Genomic DNA, 19,451 nt, shown 5'->3' with positions numbered 1-19,451 from the left:
GCTTGATGAAAAACTGCCACACCGCCGATTTTCGGCGATTAGATGATTTTCCCACCAACAGTCCGCACTGATTGACTGCTACTGTTGCGGGGCAGGTTTGGCAAGACTTTCCACTTCTGCCACCATGCTGACAGCCAACCATGCTACCACCTTGCTGGCTCAACTGCTGCCTCCCGGGCAACCTGCAACCCTATTCTCCTGATGAAGATGAAGCCCCTTCTCCACCCGGCTCCCAAGTGAGTTCGGCTTCATCATCATCGAGTTGTGTCTGCACGTCACTGATGTCCTCCTCAGGTTCCTCAACAGTGTCTGCTTCAGGAGCCTGAACTCTTGCAACACCAACTCCCACGCCACTCTCCTCATCACTACTTGCCCACCTAGCGGAGGAAATGGCGGATGTCTCCTCCACTTCTTGGCTGTGCAGTAGCTGCTGACTGTCCACTAGTATATCGTCCTCACCGAATAGTGGAGCTGAACCCACAGCATAAGATACTTCTGTGGGGGAGGGAACAGCATAGGACCGAGGCAATGGGAGGACAGGGACTGCTCCCGGGCCTTGCCAACTGAGGGCTGTGTCTGAGGAACCCACGACTGTTGACTGGGGGTGTCAGATGTCACTTGTGATGAAGTGGATGACCGTGTTAACCAATCGACGATGGCAGATGGGTTGCTGGTTGAGACATGACCGCTAGGTGATACCGGGAGCTCAGGCCTCTTGCTGCGACTTCTGCTGCCACTCACCCCTAGTCTGCTGCTACCTCTGCCTGATGAATTTAGACCTCTGCCAATCCTCTGTGAATGTCCTGGCACTTCTCTGCCTGACATACTTAGTGTGCATATGAGGGGAGGACAATGCGTTTCACTACACTTAAAGCAGTATGATTGAGGGTGATAAGCAGTTGCCTGGAGTTTCTTGCAGGCAATGAATTGACACAGCTCCTAGAAGAGTTGGGCCTTAAAGGCCATTCCTCAGTCTGTTAGAACAGACTCCAGACACCCCAGGATTGGCACCCAATGGGAGTAAAACATCGGGGCAGTGGTTTTGGCTGTGAGGCCTTTAACTGGGACTACGACAACCCACTTGGTGTAGTGATCCACATGGTTAGAGCATAAGTGTCCCCGGACCGGGTTGGGGACAACTTGACATGGTCTAGCGCGACCAACTGGTTAGGCCTTTCACTCTGGATGGAATGGAGAGGTGCTCTGGCGTCCTTGCGCCCATTCTTGGTGAAGTTGCAGACAGCACACTCACTGCACTATTTCTCAATGTCGCTACGCATACCAATCCAGTAAAATCTTCGCCTCACAGTAGCTTTGGTCTTGTGGACTCCAAAGTGTCCTGACTGATCATGGCAGACGTTAAGGACCATCGCTGCGTCTCTTCAGGGTACAGGGATTTGATGAAGTCGTTCACCTGAAACAGAATCAAAAGAGTTTCGGTACAACAGTCCCTTGTGTACGAAAAGTCACTTCCTCTGTCGCCACAGACGCTTCAACTCATAGTCGCTCTGGGCCCAGCGTAGGTGGGTTGGTACCTTTTTTAACAGAAGGTAGTCCAACAAATCCCCCTTGACTCGACTTTGGTCCTGCAGAGTCTTCCAGTTACATAGGTCTTCCTGGACCTTCTCGGACCTGGATCCACCCTCTTCAAAGGTGGTCGCAGTATTCTGACTTACAAATCTCTGGTAGAACGGGGGCATCTCCACGTCTTCACGGCGCAAAAAAAATTAGCCTTCATACCACTCCGTACACAGAAAAATAAAAAAGTTATAGGGGTCAGAAGAGGACAATTTTAAATGTATTATTTTCATACATTTAATTATGATTTTTTTCAAAAGTATGATAAAATCAAACCTATAGAAGTAGGGTATCATTTTAATCGTATGGACCAACAGAATAAAGGTAAAGTGTAATTTTTAACGAAAAATATACGGCGTAGAAACGGAAGCACCAAAACTTACAAAATGTATTTTTTTCTTAAATTTTGTCGCACAATGATTTTTTTTCCCGTTTCGCTGTCGATTTTTGGGTAAAATAACAAAGTAGAATTGGTGGCACAAAAAAATAAGCCCTCATATGGATTTTTAGGTGCAAAATTGAAAGGGTTATGATTTTTAAAAGGTAAGGAGGAAAAAACTAAAGAGAAAAAACAGAAAAACGCTTGGTCCTTAAGAGGTTAATACATTGTAAGTCTGAATCCGTAGTGACTGACATGGTTGCTTGGACTGCAGTTGGGACATTTGAATGGGGCAGTATAGGCCTGACTGTCGCCCATGAGGGCTCCTGAGCAGGTGCAAAGGGAATACAAACATCTTTAGACTCAGTCCCGGACTCAATTACTTGGATAGCCAGTCTTTTAAATGCGGGGAAGGACAGACTGGGGTTCTGAACTGCTAACATTCTCAACTGGGCTTTGTCACACCTATTATGAGCCCCATCAATAAACCTGTCCATTAAAACCTTGTTGCCCTGCTCGGGCGTGATACCATCTATTTTTTGAACAGTCTCTAGGGCATTCTGTAGGGCTATGGCATAAGCTCTCAGTGTCTCACCTGGTTTCTGCCGTCTCTCATACAATCGGAGACGTACCTCTGACGGAGAGCGTGGCTCAAATACCTGGTACAGTCCTTCAAAGATCTGCTTGGCAGTCATCTTCTCAGAGGCGGGCCAAGTATCGACTTCCTCAAGTGCTAGTCCCTGTAGTTGTCCCGTGAGCAGCTGCACCTGTTGAATAGGAGGGACAGAGTAAAAGACAAATAAACTCTGGATCTTCTCTTTAAAATCCCTCAGGGTGAAGGGGTCTCCGTGGTAGGTAAGGAGGACAGGCTTCCCCATGATTATCTCTTGGCAATATGCTGCAGCGGCTTAGTCTGACTGGGCTGGGATACCCGGGGTGGCGCTCCCCCACATGATGGCAAGTACCCAGGAACACTGCTGGGCACTAAGGGGTTAATGTGACTCACCACCAGTACCGGAGACCTACTTGCAATCGTTGTTGTCCGCAGAGTCTGCGTTGCAGCGGGTATCCGGTCAGAATTCGCAGAGCAGGACACAGCCACCGGAATCTCCAACACGGCTACGCACATGGGACTTCCTGTTTTGGTCCCTTCTGCAGCGGGCACCAGTAAAATGTCTGCCGGCCAGAAGGACGTCATCAGCGCAGCACTGACTTACGGTCCTCCGGCAACAGGAGGCGGATCTTTAGTTCCTCCCCGCACAATAAAGAGGCGTCACTGCTGGGGACTGACGGGGTGGAGCGCTCCAGTGCTCCACCGCTCCAGCACGTGGGAAATGCCGGACTCTCTTAACCTCTTAAGGATGCCGGACGTACCTGTACTCTCTGAGCCCGGTCCCATTATATAACGCGGGGTCACGCCGTGACCCCGCATCATACTGGGTCGGTCCAGGCGGCTAATGATAGCAGGGAACCTGGGCTAATAGCATGCGGCATCGATCGTTGTGCCGCGTGCTATTAACCCTTTAGACGTGGCGATCAAAGTTGATCGCCGCATCTAAAATGAAAGTGAAAACTTAGGGGTCAGGAGATGACAATTTTTAACGTATAAATTTTCCTGCAAGTAGTTATGACTTTTTTCAGAAGTACGACAAAATCAAACCTATATAATTAGGGTATCATTTTAACCGTTTTGACTTACAGAATAAAGAGGTGTCATTTACAAAATTGTGTTTTTTCTTAAATTTTGCCACACAATTAATTTTTTTTCCATTTTGCCGTGGATTTTTTGGTAAAATGACTAATGTCACTGCAAAGTAGAATTGGTGGCACGAAAAATAAGCCATCATATGGAATTTTAGGTGCAAAATTGAAAGCGTTATGATTTTTAGAAGGCGATGAGGAAAAAATGAAAATGCAAAAACAGAAAAACCCTGCATCCTTAAGGGGTTTAACCCTTTGACGTACACAGTTTATAACAGCAACTAACAGTTTTTCTTTCACCTCCCCCACTACTTTATCAGCGCCCGCTAATAACTCTTGGCAATAAAGACAGTCCCAAACAATTCTCTGGGGCAAACTTTTCCGCAACTGCATGCGATTTCTTTGGACACAGTTCAGACTCAGACTAGGGGGGAGGACTTGCGGCTTTATGGTTAAGGCACACACCTTTATCCTGTTCGTGATGCCAAAGTTGTGGTGATGCCAAAGTTGTGGTGTGACCACGGGGTGTGAAGGGTGTAGGTGGATGGGGCAGATGGTATAGCCTAGGGGCAAGGTGTTATTAACCCCTAATATTCGTGACGCCAAAGTGGTTTTTCCAGTAACCACCCGAATGATCGCACCGCAATCTTAAGGTTAGGCAGGGCAATAATAGTACAAGACCAGGTAAGGGTTAACGGTAGGTTTACTGAGGTTAGACAGTTGTTAAAGTCTTTACAGCTAGGCCAGAATCCCAGAGAGTCGACCAGAAACACGGAAAAGGCCATGCAGCTTGCTGGACTTGCAGCACTTTTGGGTCAGACTTCAATACAGCCACTTTGACTATAATTGACATAATGTTGGGCGCCAATATTCGCATTTTAATCCTGAATATCGCAAATCTGCGAATTCGTGAATATATTTGCTGTATATTCAAAATTGCGAATATTCGTTTTTCTGCATATGCACATATTCGCATATGTGAATATTCGCATATGTGTATATTTGCATCTTCCTTATTTTCCCTTGTGGGCCAATTAGAATGATTCAAATACATTTGTCAGAGGTTATCAACAACATCCCTAGCAACCAATAGTAAAGTTGCCCACCCCCTCACTGTTTTCTTCCTCGAATACACGAATATGCAAATATTCACATTCTTTTGGCTGGCCTTTCACAGTATCTAGGCCCTTAAGACTTTAACAGGAACAAAATAGAACACCATTGAGATGTACTTATGTTGTATGCACTTATGAGGGGAGGACAATGCGCTCCAGTATGCTTAAAACAATATTTGTGTACAAAACCAGCAGTACACACCAGTGCTGCAGCACACAGTCAATGTGTACTACACCTAAAATTGCACTTTCTATCTCAATCTCACTCCCTTCCCTATCTGTGCTTCTAGGCTGGATTTGGGCTTGAGGTGAATCGCTGCTGTAAAAAAAGTTTTTCTGTGCAACATACTGTTCTCTGTCCCTCTCTGCAATAGAACGCTGATGTGACTGGGAGATGAATCGCTTCTGTAAAAAAGTTTTTCCATGCAACACACTGCTCTCTGTCCCTCTCTGCAATAGAACGCTGATGTGACTGGGAGGTGAAACGCTGCTGTAAAAATGCTTTTCTGTTGAACACACAGCACTGCCTGTCCCTCTCCCTCTCTCTGCAATAAAAGGCTGAAGTGACTAGCCGCAAGATGGCTGCCAATTATATAGGGCTGTGACATCACAGGGGTGACTGACTGCTGATAGGCTGCATGTGATTCAAGGTCATCCTGCCGACCCTTGTTCCCAGGATTCCTTTTCCCATGTCTCCACATGTAGATCCTCCATTTTAGATGCTCTGGAGCCTGGACCACACTAAATGGAATTGCGGCGATATTCCCATTCGTTGCAAATCAAATTTTTCCTGAAATTCGTAATAAATTTGGATTCTTCAGATTCGATTCGCTCTTCCCTACTATCTATCATCTATCTCACATTTAATAATTTTTGTATTCTATTTAATGTTTAGGCTGATAAACTTCATGGAAATGTTAACTTTGCTAGCTAATAGTTGATCTAACTGTCTATCTATTTATCTATCTATCTATCTATCTATCTATCATCTATCTGTGGTGACCCACGGTGTATGGTGGAACCACGGGGTGTAGCGGTGTAGGTCGTGGGGCCAGATGGTGTTTACACCTGGGGCAAGATCTTGTTAACCCCTAGTGTTCATGATGCCAGAGTGGTTTTTGAGTACCGGAACCACACGAACGGTATGTCTGCTATTCCGATGGCTAGGCAGTGAAAGGAGAGTCCACAACAAAGTTAAGGTTTAACGGAGGCTTTACTGAGTTTAAACAGATAGAATTATCTTCACAGCTAAGCCAGATTCCCAGAGAGGTGGCCAAGAACCCAGAAGGACCTTGCAGCTTGCTGGGACCAATTAGACTTGTAATAGACTTGAGAGATTTGACTTCAGGCTTGACTATAGGCTGGACTTGACTATTTGTAGTGACAGCAGACATAGACTTTTGACTTACTGGAATGACTGTAGCTTTGCGGCCTTCCAGATGCTGGTCACTAGCACTGAGACATCTGTACTGGCTGGTTCTCAGTAAAGGAAGAGAAGAGAGTGAATTGTAATGGCCGCCCCTTTATATAGTGGGGGGCTGGACTAATGCCCATTGGTCAAGCTGCGGGTCATGGGTTAAGATGGTGACCTCTGGGTAACATCACAACATAACATAATGTGACATTTCACAGGTCCTTTAGACAACTAACAGGTCCTTTATACTAGCTATACATTAGGACACTGACTACACATAAGGTAGGATAAATAACATTATAGAAACAGCAGGGGAGACCCTGCAGGGGAGCCCCCAGGTTACCGAGGGACTCAACCTGACAGGGCCTAAGTGTAGTGCAGGACCATGTCCTGGGACATTACATATCTATCTGTCTGTCTGTCTATCTATCTATCTATCTCATATTTATCTATCTCATACAGTATCTATTTATCTATCTATCTCTCATATCTATCTATCTCCTATTTATCTATCTCATATCTATCTATCTATCGATCTATCCCTATCTATCTCCTATTTATCTATCTAATATCTATCTATCTATCTATCTATCTATCTATCACATATCTGTCGCTATCTATTTCTTTCCACATATCAGATCCTCATCCCTTCTGCTCGGTTGCCTGCCGTCAGCTCGACCCGTTGTACAGTATGTATGAGTAAGGTATGTATACTTATTTCGCATTTGTTGCAAATCGAATTTTTCCTGAAATTCCTAACGAATTCAGATTCGTCAGATTCTTTTCGCTCATCCCTACTATCTCTCGTCTATCTCACATCTAATAATTTTTGTATTCTATTTAATGGTTCAGCTGATAAACTTCATGCAAACTTTGCTAGCTAATAGTTTATCTAACTGTCTGTCTATCTATTTATCTATCTCATATCTATCTATCTATCTATCTCATATCTATCTATCTATCTATCTATTTATCTATCTCATATCTATCTCATATCTGTCTATCTATCTATCTTTCTATCTATCCCATATCTATCTATCTATCTATCTATCTATCTATCTATCTATCTCATATCTATTTATCTATCTATCTCATATCTATCTATCTCATATCTATCTATCTGTCTACCTATATCATATCTATCTATCTATCTATCTATCATCTATCTATCTCCTATCTATCTATCTATCTCATATCTATCTATCTATCTATCTATCTATCTCATATCTATTTATCTATCTATCTCATATCTATCTATGTGTCTGTCTATCTCATATCTATCTATGTGTCTGTCTATCTCATATCTATATCTATCTATTTCTTTCCACATATCAGATCCTCATCCCTTCTGCTCAGTTGCCTGCCGTTAGCTCGACCCGTTGTACAGTATGTATGAGTAAGGTATGTATAATAATGTATACTTATTTATTGTTTTTTATTTTACTTGTCCCCGGGGATAGTCTGCGCTACCCACACTAATTGTAGGTTTTTCTGCAAATGCAGCGTGAATCATTTATAAATAAAGAGATTTTAAAGTCCCTAAAAGACTCCCCACCGGGCTCTGTATTCTGGCATAAAATAGCTGTTAAATGGAGTTATTCTGAATTAGCTTTTTACTGGAAAGTGAAGAAAATACAAGGGGGGGAAATGGAGAGAAAGTTTTCTTTTAGCGTTCAGTAATCTTTTACACAGCCACTCTGTATAAATGACAACCAATTTTCATAATTCAGGTTTTAGCAAAGAAATAACCTGAAGTGGCTAAGGACGGAAGGAGGGGGTTGTTATAAAAGCTTTGCTTTCAGGAACGCAACGTGAGGTGTCAATGCTAAGACCTGTGTTGAGACCGGCAAGTATAATTTCAGCTTTGTAATAAAAACAGAGGCACGAAAGCTCAGTAACAAATTTACACCCACCCTCCCACGCGCGCAGCTTGGCAAGCTATTTTTTCAGCAATTTTACTTTTTCTGATTAGTTTAATGTATAGATAACAAAAATAAAACACGTTCGTCCGGAGAGAGAGGTGGTGGCGGCAGCGGCGGTGGAGTCAAGTGAGTCACCTGGAACGTGTTTAGCTCCACTATACAAATAAAGGGGCCCGAGAACAAAAGGGAGAGGAGTATTCCGGAAAATTCGGCCGTTTTTTGAGTGACAAATTGGCCTGTCAATCAGCTGCTCCCTCATTGTATCGTAAGCAGTAAATAAAATTATCTGTTCCGTGCATATGTTCCAAGGCTCTCAGCTCTGCAGAGTCATCTTCACAGATAAACGGTTACCTTGATAGACTCATATCTAATTATCTCCTGGTTATTGGAAGACAAGCTAAACAGTGTAATTTCCAGACACAATCTTTCACCCTACCACATCCTTCTAAGGTTGCCTGAGTTAATAAAAGAGGGAGGAAAGGGTCTCCATTCAGGATCCTCATTTATTAACCAGCTATTTAGTTTGTCTCTCACTCTGGAGGACCCAGGACAAAGATAACCCATTGATTTCAATAGAGATCGCGTAATACTCGTTTCACCTGTGGGAGCACTGCAGCCCTTCTTTTTTTTTTTCATAATAAAACCTTTTTTTTTATATCTAATAAATTAACATATATTGGTTAATACCAATATATACTGTTCTGTGGTTTTTTATATGCTTTCCTTTACCAAAATGTCAGCTCTGTTGTCTTCATTAGCCTTCATCAGACTTCCTGTTCCTGCTGTACTCTCTATCTGGGAATTTAGCCACCTCTATCCCGCAGTGTGAGAGGCTCCTGTGGGTGTAATAGGAAGGAGATAGAAACAAAAATAGAGAAACAGAAACATAGCCGCACATCTACCATTTGTATTTTGATCTACTTGCTTGAGATAGAGTTGACATCTAGAGTGTATAGCAGGAAGTATATTACTAGGCAGGAAGTGGGTCAATAAAGACAACAGAGCAAATAGTTTGCATCAAAAACAATCGGAACATGTGGTGTTCCAGCTGCTACCCATTAAAATTCTCCTTACCTGGGTAAATAGTCAGTTCTGGCTTGGCTTTGCCAGGACCTCATGTGCTTCATTTAGCGCCTGTCTTTGCTAGGCCTGCATTCACATTGGTCACATATATCCTACATAATGTAAGATACAGTCCATTTTCCTCATCCCTGGTCAAGTCTATGCTGTGAGGATACATTCGAATACATTTCAGCCCCAAGAGGGAAATGTTTTTTCTTTCAAGAGAGGAGAAGTTGTACAAATGTCTCTCTGCTTTACACCAATCCTTATTTTGGGTTAAATGATTAGGTCAGTGCTGTCTGTCTGCCAAGTCAGAACGACTTCCTTGGATGCGCCTTTACAAGTGTTGTGGCACACATGACTGCCAAAGAGTGAGTACAGTCCTATTTTGCTCCTTGCACCACTGAAGAGTCTCATCCAGAAGTCTCATTCCTGTGCTTCACTGACAAAAAGTTGTGGGTCGCAGAGTAACATCAGGTTAGTCCACCACGGTTAATAGATGATAAGTTGTCCTTATGGGAAAAACATTTTAAAATCAATGTCCACCCCCCATCACCACCATCATGTCATACTCATTGGAATCAAGAAAGCTAAGAAATAAGGAGTTGTTTGATGAAGTTTTTAAACCTGTATTTGGTAATCTTGGCTTCCATGATGTTTTTTTCCCAAATATATTTTGAGTAGGAACTTTAAAAAGACCTTTCCTATAGCTCTACCAGCAATGGAAAGAGAATGTGCACTACAACATGTTAAAATAAAGACGAGACGCCATATATAATCATATAACATTACCTTTTGTATAAATATTTTTCAAGAAATCTTCCTTGGTCTTCACCATAACCTTCACCCAACCTCTTTGTTTGTATAAAAATATACATTTTTGCTAGGGATGAGCGAATTCAATCTGACGAATCCAAATTCGTTCCGAATTTCAGGAAAAATTTGATTCACAACGAATGGGAATATCGCCGTGATTTGATTGCACGAATCACTTAATTAAACTTCAGTTAGTGAGGTCCAGGCTCCAGGGCATCTAAAATGGTGGATCCACATGTGAGGACATGGGGAAAGGAATCCTGGAAAGGCGGGAACAAGGGTAGGCGGGATGACCCTGAATCACATGCACATGCAGCATGCATCAGTAGCCCGCCCCCCCCTGTGATGTCACAACCCTATATTATCGGCAGCCATCTTGCAGCCAGTCACTTCAGCCTTTTATTGCAGAGCGAGAGAGAGAGAAAGGGACAGACAGCGCTGTGTGTTGCACAGAAAAGCATTTTGACAGCAGCGATTCACCTCCCAGTCACATCAGCATTCTGTTGCAGAGAGAGGGACAGAGAGCAGTGTGTGTTGCACAGAAAAGCATTTTTACAGCAGCGATTCACCTCCCAGTCACATCAGCGTTTTATTGCAGAGAGGGACAGAGAGCTGTGTGTGTTGCACAGAAAAGCTTTTTTACAGCAGCGATTTACCTCAAGCCCAAATCCAGCCTAGAAGCACTGATAGGGAGTGAGATTTAGAGAGAAAGTGCAATTTTGGGTGTAGTACACAGCAACTGTGTGCTGCAGCACTGCTGTGTACAACAACTGAAAGGCTACTAGTAGCCAGCCAGTTAGGGTGGGCAGAGCACTAAAGCATATTGTCCTCTTTTAAGTGTAACCTGTTCGTACATCTAAGTGGTGTATCATTTTGTTCCTGTTAAAGTCTTAAGGGCCTAGATACTGTGAAAGGCCAGCCAAAAGTACACACCTGCTGGTGTTGTAGACAAATACTGTTTTAAGCATAGTGGAGTGCACTGTCCTCCCCTCATAAGTGCATACCACATACGTACATCTAAGTGGTGTTCCATTTTGTTCCTGTTAAAGTCTTAAGGGCCTAGATACTGTGAAAGGCCAGCCATAAGTACACACCGGCTGGTGTTGTAGACAAATACTGTTTTAAGCGTACTGGAGCGTATTGTACTCCCCTCATATACTCACTAAGTATATCAGGCAGAGAAGTGCCAGGATGTGCACAGAGGAGTGGCAGAGGCCTAAATTCATCAGGCAGAGGTCGCAGCAGACTAGGGGCTAGTGGCAGCAGGAGTCGCAGCGAGGGGCCTGAGCTCCAGGTATCAGCTAGCGGTCGTGCCTCGACCAGCAACCCATCTGCCGTCATCGATTGGTTAACACGGTCATCCACTTCATCACAAGTGACATCTGACACCCCCAGTCAACAGTCAGTCGGCTCCTCAGACACAACCCTCAGTTGACATGGCCTGGGAGCAGTCCCTGTCCTCCCACTGCCTCTGTCCTATGCTGTTCACTCCCCCACAGAAGTATCATATGCTGTGGGTTCAGCTCCACTATTTAGTGAGGACAATCTACTAGAGGACAGTCAGCAGCTACTCCCCAGCCAAAAAGTGGAGGAGACATCCGCCGCTTCCTCCACTAGGCAGGCGAGTAGTGATGAGGAGAGTGGCATGGTAGGTGGTGTTGGGAGCGTTCAGGCTCCTGAAGCAGACACTGTTGAGGAACCTGGGGAGGACATCAGTGACATGCAGACACAACTCGATAATGATGAAGCCGATCGTACTTGGGAGCCGGGTGCAGAAGGGGCTTCATTATCATCAGGAGAAGAGGGTTGCAGGTTGCCCGGGAGGCAGCAGCTGAGCCAGCAAGGTGGTAACATGGTAACATGCCGGGGGTAGACCACCTGCTTCGTGACAGCCTATCTTCCCGGGAGGTAGTGGAACAGGGGTTCCTGGAGTTGGCAGTAGCAGTCAATTAATGCGGACTGTTGGTGGAAAAATCAGCTACTCGGCGGTGTGGCAGTTTTTCATCAAGCATCCGCAGGATGTTAACCTGGCCACATGCAAGATGTGTCGGCAGAAGGTGAAGCATGGCCAGGGTCCCAATGTTGACACCACGGCCCTGCATCAACATATGCAGCGTCACCATAAACCGGCCTTGGAGAACCCTGGCTCCGATGTGGTGGTCCAGCCTGCTACATCACCCAGTTGCACGCCGCTCCCTGTTTCAGCTAGCCAAGGCTCCACCACCTCAGCCAAAGGGAGCTGTTTGTCTTACCCATCTTCTGTCGCTCCAGATGCTCTTGCTCCTCCTACTTCGAGTCACTCATTCTGCCAGTAATCCATCGGCGAAGCCATGTTCAAGAGACAACAGTATGCATCCACTCATCCAACAGCGCAGAAGCTGAATGTGCTCCTGTCCAAGTTGCTGGTGCTGCAGTCCCTCCCTTTTGAAGTGGTGGACTCTGCACTTTTCAGAGAACTGATAACTAGTGCTGAGCCAAGGTGGAGAGTCCCAAGCCGTCATTTGTTCGATGGCAGGACCAGCCCTGCACAATTTTGTGGAACAGAAGGTGGGCCAGTCCTTGAGCCTGTAGGTGTGTACCAAAGTGCATGGCAGCGCCGCGGTGTGGAGCTGTAACTGCAGTCAGAGACAATACATGTCCTTTACGGCCCACTGGGTGAAAGTGAGTCCTGCACAGCCACAACAGCAACTTGAACAGGTCATGCCACTTCCGCCTCCACACTCTCAGTTGGTCCTGTAACAGTGTGCGACTCTACCTACTCATCCTCCACCATGTCCTCAGCCTCCACCGCATGGACAAGTCTCAGTGCCCCTCCAGCATACCATGTGTGCAGGGCACTGCGGTGTCACGCTGTTCTTCACATGGTTTGCCTTGGCAAATGGAGTCACAAAGGGGAGGAACTGCTAAATAGTGTTGAGCGGCATAGGCCATATTCGAATTCGCGAATATTCGCGAATATATGGACGAATATTCGTCTTATATTCGCGAATATTCGCATATTCGTTATATTCTCGTTTTATTTTCGCATATACGAATATTCGCGTATGCGAAAATTAACATATGTGAATATTAACATATGCAAGTTTAACATACGTGAAAATTCGCATATGCGAAAAGTAGCATATGCGAATTTTCGCATATGCGAATTTTAGCACGCCAGTCTCACACAGTAGTATTACAGCCTTCTTTACACCACACAAGCTGGAAGCAGAGAGGGGTGATCACTGTGATGCGTATTGTGAAGGAAAAAAAAACAAAAAAAAAACAAAAAAAAACGAATATTCGTAATTACGAATATATAGCGCTATATTCGCGAAATTCGCGAATTCGCGAATATGCGATATTCGCGAATAATATTCGAATTGCGAATATTCGCGAGCAACACTACTGCTAAAAGTCATTCATCAAGAAATCAAATCATGGCTTACTCCACGGAAACTGGAAATGGGAACCATGGTGACCGACAACGGGAAGAACATCTTGCCTGCGCCGCGACAAGGAAGCCTGAGACATGCGCCCTGCATGGCACACATGGTCAATCTAGTTGTCAAGCGGTTCCTGAAGTGTTCCCACCATCTACAAGTCATCCTAACAATGGGAAGGAAACTTTGAATGCTATTCGGCCACTCGTACACCGCAAAGCACACCCTCCTTGAGCTGCAGCGTCAGAACGGTATCCCCCAACATAGTCTGGTAGAAATAGGGAGAGGTTCCTGTGTTGGGGCCACCCTTTTTGGGGCGAGTAACACTTGCCAAGAAGGGAATTAAAAAATGCGAGAGTAGGGCCTTACAGGGGAAGTTTTTACCCACATCGGTTACAATGGACTATATGTTGTTCCCTTCCACCTTTTAGAGGACTTTGCATCACATCAATACTTGGTGGTGTAGGTGGCACATGGTGTTTTTTGCACACCTTTCCTTTTGCTTGATTAAAAAAACATTTTTGGGTCAATATATTTTATCCTAAGCATATTATTAAAAGTTACGTTTTACGTAATGCATATCCCCAATACTTGTGGACACTAACACTTTTATAAAAGAGACAGTCTTCTACTGCCTTCCTGCCTCAGCTACTGTTCTGATCCTGCCACCCGCCTGATGCCACACATCTAATGCCAAGTTCTCCTTTTTTTCACCCACCTTCATGCACCCTCTGCACAGGGCCACTTTCAGGACTCCTGATGCTGCTGCTGCCACCTCCAGGCTGTCTCATTCTGCCACCATATGTTCTCCTTGTGCTGATGCCACCTCCAGACTGTGTCATTCAGCCACTATATGTTTTCCTCATGCTGCCACCTACTCCAGGCTGTGTAATTCAGCCACTATATGTTCTCCTCATGCTGCCACCAACTCCAGGCTGTGTCATTAAGCCAATATATGGTCTCCTCATGCTGTCGCCAACTCCAGGCTGGGTTATTAAGCCACTATATGGTCTCCTCATGCTGCTGCAAACTCCAGGCTGTGTCATTCAGCCACTATATGGTCTCCTCATGCTGCCGCCACCTCCACGCTGTGTAGTTCAGGCACTATATGGTCTCCTTATGCTGCCACCACCTCCATGCTGGTTCATTCAGCCACTGTATGGGCTCCTCATGCTGCTGCCAACTCCAGGCTGTGTCATTAAGCCACTATATGGTCTTCTCATGCTGTCACCAACTCCAGGCTGTGTCATTCAGCCACTATATCGTCTCCTCATGCTGCCGCCAACTCCAGGCTGTGTCATTAAGCCACTATGTGGTCTCCTCATGCTGCTCCCACCTCCACGCTGGGTTATTCAGCCACTATATGGTCTCCTCATGCTGCCGCAAACTCCAGGCTGTGTCATTCAGCCACTATATGGTCTCCTCATGCTGCCGCCACCTCCATGCTGGGTCATTCAGCCACCATATGATCTCCTCATGCTGCCGACACCTCCATGCTGGGTCATTCAGCCACTATATGGTCTCCTCATGCTGCTGCCACCTCCATGCTGGGTCATTCAGCCACTATATGGTGTGCTCATGCTGCCGCCAACTCCAGGCTGTGTCATTCAGCCATTATATGGTCTACTTTTGCTGCCGGGAACTCCAGGCTATGTCATTCAGCCACTACATGGTCTCCTCATACTGATGCCACCTCTATGCTCTGTCATTGTGCCGCTCTGCGACAGTGATTCTAATAGCAACCCCTCTGATCTGCATGTCATACTGAATAACAGTATTATTTCACTAACCCAGCACACACCCCATGCATGTTACAGCAAGGCAAAGTGTTCTATACCCCTATTGAGGCTCTCTGTAGGCCAGAATTAGCCGGTTTTAATAGCAATTTGCTGCAAATAAATTCGGACCAAAGCAATTTTGAGGGGAAAATTCGGTGAATCGGCCGAATTGAATTTTAAAAAAATTCGCTCATCTCAAATTTTTGCATATAATGGTCCCTTGTTAAGATGTTTTCTATTGATATTAATGCATCTATTATCCCATCATAATACATATGTAAATGCTTGTTTTTCACATACTATGATATTGGCCATGAGCCAAGGGTCAAAGATCACATGCGCACAATGAGACGTGAATTGACTGTCCTTGATCAGCCTATTGTTAGGTACTGCAGCTTAGAAGAAATTCATATACATATGTGAATAAAATAAGTATTGACCAAGATGTCTCAGAAGCTTTTATTTTTATGCCCAAGTATAACAAGGCAAGGAAGAAACTGAGATACGTAACAAATGCTACAAGAAAATAATAGCTATTGAACAATACAGTGTGTAAAGGAATGTCAACCTGAGAGAGCTAAGTGAAAGATCTATCTATCTATCTATAAATAAACAGGAGAATACAGCAGCACACTGCTAGCACACAGATACAGATAAAACATGAAATGCTATACAGCTATAGTGCAAAAAATGAAAATGAAAAAGTGAGGTACTTAGCTGTATGCCAGGTCCATGCAGTAGTTTTGGTATCAGTAGTGCTGGCCAACTTATCCTTGTTTGTGTTATACATATGGGGGAGTGGCTACCTCCATGTTGGCTCCTGCACCCCACCCACCTCTATTAGTTGTGTATAAGGTGCTGGACGTCTCAGACCTTGCAATGCCTGTTAAACTGATTTCACAGAGGCATATTCACAGTGTAGGGTCCGTCCCAATGAGGTCACCTTACCGTGGTGGGATGGTCCAAACTATTTGGCCGCCAAATTGTGAGCTAAGTACCTCACTTTTTCATTTTCATTTTTTGCACTATAGCTGTATAGCATTTCATGTTTTATCTGTATCTTTGTGCTAGCAGTGTGCTGCTGTATTCTCCTGTTTATTTATAGACAGATAGATCTTTCACTTAGCTCTCTCAGGTTGACATTCCTTTACATACTGTATTGTTCAATAGCTATTATTTTCTTGTAGCATTTGTTACGTATCTCAATTTCTTCCTTGCCTTGTTATACTTGGGCATAAAAATAAAAGCTTCTGTATATTCTATGTATATGTATATGTATATTCTGTATGCCAGGTCCATGCAGTAGTTTTGGTATCAGCAGTACTGGCCAACTTATCCTTGTTTGTATCTATCTATCTATCTATCTCATATCTATCTATCTCATATCTATCTATCTATCTACCTCATATCTATCTATCTCATATCTATCTATCTCATATCTATGTGTCTCATAACAGTCTAGCTATCTATTATATATCTGTATATTTATTATATATCTGTATAGCTATCTATCTATATATCTATTATATATCTGAACAGAAGTGTATAGGCAGCACAACCAAGCTTGAAGATAGTAGAGAGTCGGGCTGCAGGCAAGGAACACAGTCCCAGTTGCAGACTGTGTATAGAGATCCGGTTATAAGAAATCCAGCAGCACACCCAGGTATAGGTAAACACCTGCAGTGCTTTATTGACCCATGTCAAAGGTGCAACCTTTCGACAGTATCACACCGTCATTATCAAGCATAGTGCCATAGCTATACAATTGACTATGTATACGGTGCTCAATTAGTGACATCATCAATTAAAATCAGTGCAATATCATATAAACAATGTATAAAAACGTGACATTCCAAGTACATGTAGTGCATATTACAGCAAGAGCGAATATACAACTCTGTCAGCATCACATAGATTTGTGCGATTTACATATAACTTGTATAATACAGTGATAAAATAAAACATTTCTTAAGTACAACACCTGTGCTTAATCTAATCACCTTAAAAACAAAACATTAGGGAGCGGATCCACACTCACCTAGGCTCCCATACACGCCATTACAGCGTCCACCATCTCCATGTCCGGGTGTCCGCGTCACCCACACGTGATCTGACGTACGGTCACATGATCCGTACCTCCGTTCACGCATGCGCACTAAGTATAGCAATGCCAATTTTAGCATCTTACTATAGGATATCTGGCACTGTATTAAGTATATATGTGTGTGAGGAAAAATAAACCATAAATTCCAGTGTATTTATACATGTCCTGCAAGTAATAAACTCCAATATGTTTGTCCAAAAAACATGTATAAAGTAAAAAAGAAGGGGGAATATATATATATATATATATATATATATATATATATATATATACATATATAGCGGTTTACCCAATCTCGTATGGGCAGATAGAACAAAGTGATCTGTCCACCTAATGTGAACAGGATTCATCATGTGTGTAATGTAATAATCTCCAGTAAAAAAAATATTGACAAATATAAATGTACATAGTTTAAATAATATAAAATATAAGCTTAAAGGGATACTTCGCCCCTAGACATCTTATCCCCTATCCAAAGGATAGGGGATAAGATGTCAGATCGCCGGGGTCCCGCTGCTGCGGACCCCGGGGATGGCTGCTGCAGCACCCCGATATCATTACTGCGCAGAGCGAGATCGCTCTGCACGTAATGACGGGCAATACAGGGGCCGGAGCATCGTTACGTCACGGCTCCGCCCCTCGTGATGTCACGGCCCGCCCCAGTCAATACAAGTCTATGGGAGGGGGCATGGCGGTCGTCACGCCCCCTGCCATAGACTTGCATTAAGGGGACGGGCCGTGATGTCATGAGGGGCGGAGCCATGACGTCACGCTGCTCCGTCCCCTGTATCGCCCATCATTACGCACTGAGCGAATTCGCTCTGTGCAGTAATGATGGTGGGGTGCCGCAGCGGTGATCCCCGGTGTCCCCAGCAACAGGACCTTTGGATAGGGGATAAGATGCCAGGGGCGGAGTACCCCTTTAAAGGGGTTATCCAGCGTAAGTTGATTTTAGTACGTACCTGGCAGACAGTAACGGACATGCTTAGGAAGGATCTGCGCTTGTCTTGGGCTAAATGGCTATGCTGTGAGATTACCAGAACACTGTGGCTAGCTTTCTCTGAACTTGTATTTCCTGTTTTCAGTTTTCTTGTTTGCCTACAAATCTCATGATACCATTTTCCTCCTTCCCACACATCAGCTACCCCACCCATTGAAACATAAATGAGCTGCAGACCTGTGGTTTTCAATCAGAGTGCCTCCAGCTGTTGCATTACTTGCACATTGCTCTCTCCACCCATTGAAGCAGACAGGCTCCCTGTCATCAGCTGGGAGTCAGGTCTCGACCACATTGCAAGCTGGGAAAAATCCAAGACAGCAGTCATTTTGTATGCTGTTAAAAATAAATATTGGGATGAAAATCACATAAGAATTGTGAGAAAACCATCACACACAGGTAAAGACACTATATTATGAACTACACTAACTTTACAGCCCCTGTAGCATAGTCAAATATATTCTTTTTCCCGGAATACCCCTTTAAAGTGAAACACAGTGTACGAATGTAAGTATAAATCAAACAATGTGGTATGGGTAGACACTATAAAGTAATCTGTCTACCTAATGTGAACAGTGTTCAATATATCTATAATATTCTAATGGACTAATCTCCAGTAAAAAATAATAAAGAAAAAGGAATGTGGGTGTGCTATACACTTGTAGTGAAAGGTAAGTAATATATAAAAACATTGAAAAAACAAACAAACTAATAATACTAAAAAAAAAAAAAGAAAAAAAAAAAACAAAATTACAAAAATGTTTACAAAATAATGAAAATATTAAAAAAATATATATGTGTGGGCCCAAGATAAATATAATAGTAAAAAAAAAAGAATTATAAAAATATAACAAAGTGTTTATTAGAAAATTAGTGCATATATATATATATATATATATATATATATATAATTGTGAGCCAGAGCTAGAGTATATAATCCCCAATGTATTTAAAATAATAACTAAATAATATTTTTAGACAAAACTCTCACATCACACACACACACACACATACATATATATATATATATATATATATATATATATATATATATATATATATTTATATATATATATATATATATATATAGTAATAATCACATCTATAGATCCAGTAATTGACGCAATCATGGGGACTCGTGAGCCAGGTGAGTGTTCAGGATC

The 19,451-nt window shown here is 43.6% G+C and overlaps 1 long non-coding RNA gene across 1 annotated transcript in view; it reads right to left on the bottom strand.

Moving 5' to 3' along the window:
• LOC130295274 (uncharacterized) overlaps positions 1–19,451 on the bottom strand; it is a 117,514-nt gene that overhangs the window by 9,529 nt on the left and 88,534 nt on the right. The window contains exons 2-3 of the long non-coding RNA XR_008848758.1: positions 19,389–19,451; positions 18,469–18,589 (exon numbers count right to left, since the gene is read on the bottom strand). The exon at positions 19,389–19,451 is cut by the window's right edge and continues 31 nt beyond it. This is a non-coding gene — a long non-coding RNA (uncharacterized LOC130295274). The remainder of the gene's footprint in view (positions 1–18,468; positions 18,590–19,388) is intronic.

Source organism: Hyla sarda, chromosome 11, assembly GCF_029499605.1.
Source record: "Hyla sarda isolate aHylSar1 chromosome 11, aHylSar1.hap1, whole genome shotgun sequence".
Classification (NCBI taxonomy): domain Eukaryota; kingdom Metazoa; phylum Chordata; class Amphibia; order Anura; family Hylidae; genus Hyla; species Hyla sarda.
Note: the sequence above shows the minus strand (reverse complement) of the source record. Positions and strands in the feature narration are given on the sequence as shown.